Source organism: Propithecus coquereli, unplaced genomic scaffold (assembly GCF_000956105.1).
Source record: "Propithecus coquereli isolate 6110/MARCELLA unplaced genomic scaffold, Pcoq_1.0 Scaffold112, whole genome shotgun sequence".
NCBI classification, from domain to species: domain Eukaryota; kingdom Metazoa; phylum Chordata; class Mammalia; order Primates; family Indriidae; genus Propithecus; species Propithecus coquereli.
The window spans coordinates 4,810,425-4,816,537 of record NW_012135192.1 but is presented as its reverse complement, the minus strand read 5'-3'; the positions used below and the strand labels follow the sequence as shown (position 1 = coordinate 4,816,537).

At 43.3% G+C, this 6,113-nt stretch overlaps 1 pseudogene across 1 annotated transcript; it reads left to right on the top strand.

Moving 5' to 3' along the window:
- The first annotated feature begins 4,190 nt into the window (after positions 1 to 4,190).
- Positions 4,191 to 5,255, top strand: LOC105818644 (annotated as a pseudogene). The gene is made up of 2 exons (XR_001137911.1): positions 4,191 to 4,241; positions 4,561 to 5,255. The product of XR_001137911.1 is annotated as a 60S ribosomal protein L14 pseudogene (transcript).
- The last annotated feature ends 858 nt before the right edge of the window (positions 5,256 to 6,113 follow it).

Here is a 6,113-nt window from a genome sequence, read left to right as displayed (position 1 = left end):
ATGGGTTTATCAGGAGGTAACGCCACCATAAGTCAAGAAGCATGTGTGATTGTGAAAGACATAGATGGCTCACAAAGTCTGCAATATTCACTATCTTGTCCTTTACAAAAACGTTTGCCGACCCCTAGTTTAAAATATGCTTATTGGTTAGTAAGCGATGGCCCATGTACTTCTAATTTTGCAGCCAATGGGGAAGTTCACAGGGAGTTTGTAAAAAATGGAAAAATATTTTATGCTATGGGAAAATAAAAGAATACAGAATTTTAGATACTATATAGTTGCAATTATGTGAAGAAAAACATTTTAAAAGGGACTGGAGGGAAGTATAACAAATTGTTAACATTATTTATCTTTAAGTGATAGGGAATCTATTTGATTTTAATTTTATCCTCTTTCTACTTTTCTGCTAATTCTAATTAATTAATGCTTTTCAATTAATACTAATGAATATATTTTACTTTAAAGAGTAAAAGTAAATATCAATTTAAAATTGAAATTAAAAAATTTAAATGAGCCTCCAGTGTACTAGGGTTTCACATACTCTTGGATTAAGTGTATGATTCTGCATCACATAATAATACAGAGTCTTCACCGAGCACTTCTAGCTACCTAAAGACAGCTCCCATCCTGGAGTTCGAGATTTTGTTTCCCCTCAGATTTATATGGTAGGAGAGTCCCCCCTTGCCCCTTTCACCTTCTTCTTGTGAAAGGACACATCTGCCTCATTCTGGGCCCCACCCTATTCTATAAGAAAAAACAAACAACAACAACAACAAAACCCTAAAGGGAATACTTGATCAGGCAAAGAAAAGAGGCAACACCTAGAGTCATGCTAAGGTGTGGTTAATCATGCCAGTAGCAAATGTGGACCTCGAGAGTCCTTTTTCCTTCATTTCTTTATTATCTGCATGTGACTTGAAGCCACTTTTAAAAGAAAACCAGATGAATGGCAACCTAGGTCAGCGAGGAAGAAGCAGAGGTGGGACCTTGAGCGTAGACAGAGAGGAGAGCAAATATGGGGAAATGGCAGTGGATGACTCTTTATTTCCTTCTGAAGTGGATCTATGCAGACCAAAGCTTCTACAGGAGAAAAGCAGAGATCTAGTTTTCATCATCCTCCGTACGGCTGTGTGTGAACTTAATTCAATGACAAAGTAAAACTTTTGTAATGGGCTCCCCGTCCGTCAAAATGTTAAGGGTTTAACTAAAGGATTATGCTTAATTCAAAACCATCGAGCATTAGGAGCAAAGCGAGGAACAAGTCAGAACAAAGTCAAACCCAAAAGGTGAGGTCAGCCAGAGTAACTTCACTTCCCATAATCACTTCCTATTATTTGCAAGGCCTGGAAAAATTGGAGCATTAAACTTTCTGAACCGCTCGGGGAATGCAATTGTTGCTTCCCAGCATCTCCTCATTCTTTGGGGGGTAAAGGGCAATAGCTACTGATTCTGTTCCAATTAGACAGCTCCCTCCAAATCACCAGGCAACCCCCGGCTTTCATTACCCAGCCTGCTCAGCCTACATGTGCAAAGGCTCATTAAAACAGAGTGAAGCCCAGACTACAGGGAAGAAAAAGTGAGCAGGAGAAAATGATGCCCACACATCCATCACTGGCCAATTTGGCATTTATTAATCACATCTCATTTCTCAGCCCTGTTAACAAAGTAAATGGAATTCCCTTTTTTGGAAACAAAAGCCACAGCTAAGAACACGGCCTATTTTCTCTACACCTCTATTCCTTCATGAAAAATTTTCCAAACTACGAAGTGGGGCCCAGAAAGGAAGCCTGACCTGGAGAAACTTAGTTCATTCATTCAACAAATATTTGTTGAGCACCTACTGTGTGTGAGGCACTGTTCTAGACTTTGGGGAGTAGCAGGAATGACCACAGATGAAGATCTTCACCCTGCGGAGGTTAGATTTGAACAGAGGGTGATAGACATTATTTACATATAAATTATAAATGTGTTAGGAGGTGATAAGTGATATGGAAAAAAGAATAGGAGAGGTTAGGGAGCATTGGGAGTGGTGGGTGCATGAAGGATTCTTTGCATTATTAAATACAACAGTCAGGATCAGGCTTATTGAATAGGTGAGCAAAGGCTTGAAGAAGATGAGGGGGTTAGGCAAGTGGTAGCCTCCGGCTAAGGGCTAATATCTTTCCAGATATTTCGCCCATGACCTCTACAACAAAGCAATGAGGGTATAATAAAGTCTGGCTTCTTTCCCCAAAAACGAATAGACAAACCATTCCAAGTTCAAGAGGAGAATAATTACTACAACAGAGGCTCCACAAGTGCAAGGACTTCCTTTTCTTTGTCACTGTGTCCCTAGGGCCTGGCACATAGGAAGCGCTCGACTAATCTTTGTTTAAAGAATGACTAAGCGATCATGTGCTATATATAAATAAAGGATAATTCAAGACAGATGACGGCTGGAAAGACACTGGGGCAATCCCCTAAACAGGTTGTGTTCACTCCCTAGGCTGACCCCCACTTCCTGCTCCGTTCTGCAGGAGATCAGGGCGACACAGAAGGGCAAGTCAATAGCAATGAGAGTCAGGGAAGCCTTTGGGAAAATTTTCTGGCTGGCAGAACCTGTTCTATGTACCCCAGGGGTGTCAGCAGCTCTGTTCTATTTAAATCAATTTACTAACCACTTCTGGAGCATCTGCTTTACGTTAGCTGGGGCTAGGTCCCCCAGGGCATCAAAGTAAGTAACACGCCATGGTAGGCAGCCTCTAGGATGGTCCTAATAATCCCGGCCTTCTGGTATCCATGACCTCATTCAAGGCTTTCCCTTGTGTGGGGGCTGGATCTAGTGACTCACCTCTAGCAAATAGAACATGGCAAAAGAGATGAGATGTCACTTCCAAGATTAGATTACAAAAAGACTAACTCCTCTCTTGGCTAGGCGCGGTGGCTCACGCCTATAATCCTAGGTCCCTGGGAGGCCGAGGCAGGCGGATTGTTTGAGCTTCAGGAGTTCGAAATGAGCAAGAGCGAGACCCCGTCTCTACTAAAAATAGAAAGAAATTAATTGGACAACTAAAAATATATAGAAAAAACTAGCCGGGCATGGTGGCGCATGCCTGTAGTCCCAGCTACTCGGGAGGCTGAGGCAGGAGGATCGTTTGAGCCCAGGAGTTTGAGGTTGCTGTGAGCTAAGATGACGCCACGGCACTCTAGCCCCGGCAATACAGTGAGACTCTGTCTCAAAAAAAAAAAAAAAAAGACTAACTCCTCTCTCTCTCTCTCCCCCAACCCCCTTGTTCTGGTGAAGCAAGCCACCATGTTGTGAGTGGCCCTATGGCGAAGTCCACATGGCAAGGAACTGATGTCTCTGGTCACCTACCTGTGAAGGCCTGAGGCTGCCAACAGCCAGGTGAGTCAGCTTGGAAGCAGATCCTCCCTGAATCAAGCCTTGAGATGACGGCTGCCCAGCAACCCCCTGATTGCAGCCTCAGAAAGCGCCAGAAGCAGAGGACCTGGCTAAGCTGTGGCTGAATTCTTGACCCTCAGAAACTATGAGAGAATAAAATTGTTGTTTTAAACCACTAAGTTTTGGGATAACTTGCTGTGCAGCAATAGATAACTAATGCATATTATCGGTAAAACAAGATACAGTCAGGTAATGCATATGAATGATAAAAACAAAGCATTTGGGATGGAGGAGGTCCACAGGAGGAAGAAATAGGTGACTGGGAGTTATAATGGCTCAAATTTACAGAGCCCTTTAAAATTTACTGAGTAGTTCTACCATAATTATCTCATTTGACCTTAGTAATAAACTGAAGAATTAAATTATTCGACTTAATCAATATTAAATATCAATTGATCTAATCATTCAGTAAATAATTTAAGTGTCAGATATATGCCAGTAGCAGATACAAAGGAAACCTATGTAAGCCACGGTAACTGCCCTCAGGGAACCCAGAATAGCAGAGCACAGACACATTAAACAAACAACAAATGAACTCACAGCACAATGTGTTGGATGCCATAACAGAGGTTTGCACAAAGTGTGTGCTGACTTAAAGGTGGGGTGATGAACTCTTCCGGAAGATCTAAGAAATACTCACAAAGAGGTTCTCGAAGAATGAGTTGGAATTTACGAAACTGTTGGGTCGTAGGAAGGTTAGGGGGAATAAGAGCAAGCATCTGAGGCAAAGGGGGAGGGTGGCCGTGCCATGGTAGGAAAGCTCGAAGCGGTACAATCTGGGACAGCAGACTTTAATTCGGTATGAGTGCACATAACGAATAAGGGAAACCGGCAAGTGCAAGAGCTGGGTCTCAGGCTCAACTCGTCTGCCCTACGTGCTATGCTTTGTTCACAATCTCATACTGTCTTTTCTTATCTTTCTCAACCCCCTCTCCTGATTTCTCTTCCTCCATCATGAGATTTCATGATTGTATTAGTTTTGTGCATTGAGGATGGCTGTCACTTTTTTCTACGATTAAGAACTACCGAGTCTTGCTGTCGTGGGCTCCGGGTCTTGTTACCACACCGCTCGACCTCCACCTCGGCCGGGGAGCTGAGGGGCGCAATGGCGCCCAGAGGGTCCTTGGCACCGCGTGGTGTTCAGGCGCTTTGTGGAGGTTGGCCGAGTGGCCTACGTCTCCTTTGGGCCTCATGCCGGAAAGCTGGTCGCAATTGTAGATGTTATTGATCAGAACAGGGCTTTGGTTGATGGACCTTGCACTCAGGTAAGAAGACAGGCCATGCCTTTCAAATGCGTGCAGCTCACTGACTTCATCCTCAAGTTCCCACACAGTGCCCTCCAGAAGTATGTCCGACAAGCCTGGCAGAAGGCAGATGTAAACACAAAATGGGCAGCCACAAGATGGGCCAAGAAGATTGAAGCCAGAGAAAGAAAAGCTAAGATGATGGACTTTGATCATTTTAAAGTAATGAAGGCAAAGAAAATGAGGAACAGAATAATCAAGAATGAAGTTAAGAAGCTTCAAAAGGCAGCTCTCCTAAAAGCTTCTCCCAAAAAAGCACCTGCTAAGGGTGCTGCTGCAATTGCAGCAGCTGCTGCTAAAGTTCCAGCAAAAAAGATGACCACTGCAGGCAAGAAGGCTCCAGCCCAGAAGGTTCCTGCCCAGAAAGCCACAGGCCAGAAGGCAGCACCTCCTCCAAAAGTTCAAAAGGGTCAAAAAGCTCCAGCCCAGAAAGCACTGGCTCCAAAGCCATCTGGCAAGAATGCATAAGAGGTTATTATAAAAGTAATAAAGGTTCTTTTTGACATGTTGGCAAAAAAAAAAAAAGAACTACCTAAACCTTGTAACTGTGGGATGTCAATCTTCCCACTCGGCATAGGTTGAATTATGTCCCCTCTAACTTCAGATGTTGAAGTCCTAAACTCCAGTACCTCAAAATATGATCTTATTTGGAGACAGGGTCTTTACAGAGGTAATCAAGTTAAAGGTAAGGTCATTAGAGTAGGCCCTAATCCGATATGACTGATGTCTTTATAGAAAGAGGAAACTTGGACACAGACATGCACAGCAGGAAGGCAACGTGGAGAGACATAGGGATAAGATGGCTGTCTATACGCCAAGGAGAGAGGCCTGGAACAGATGCTCACTCACAGCCCTCATAAAGAACTAGCCCTGTCTACATCTTAACCTTGGACTTCCAGCCTCCAGAACTGTGAGACAATAAATTTCTATTGCCTAAGCCACCAGTGTGTGGTACTTGTCATAGCAGCCCTAGTAAACAAATACACCATCCTTTAGAGACAATGTCTCTGAGAATGAAAACAACACAGAGGAAAACAGAGGTGAGAAATGGACAAAGATAGAGCCTGCATGTACTGGTTCCTTAAGGTCTACCCAAGACCTTTCCGGAATCTGAACTAGTCAATGCCTTTTTCCTGAAGACATTTTGAATTAATTTTCCATCACTTTCAATGAAAGATCCCTGACTAATAGAAGGGCAAGTGCTCCAAACCCCAAGCCTTGCCGAATATTCCATAATACCACCTGCTTCCTTCTGATGAGTGCTGTTCAATATATACTCCCCTTTTTGAAGAAAGGTAATTAAACTTGCTTTATTTTGAGAATAACATGACTTGGCTATAACCTGAAGTGCTACCAAGCCATCTTAG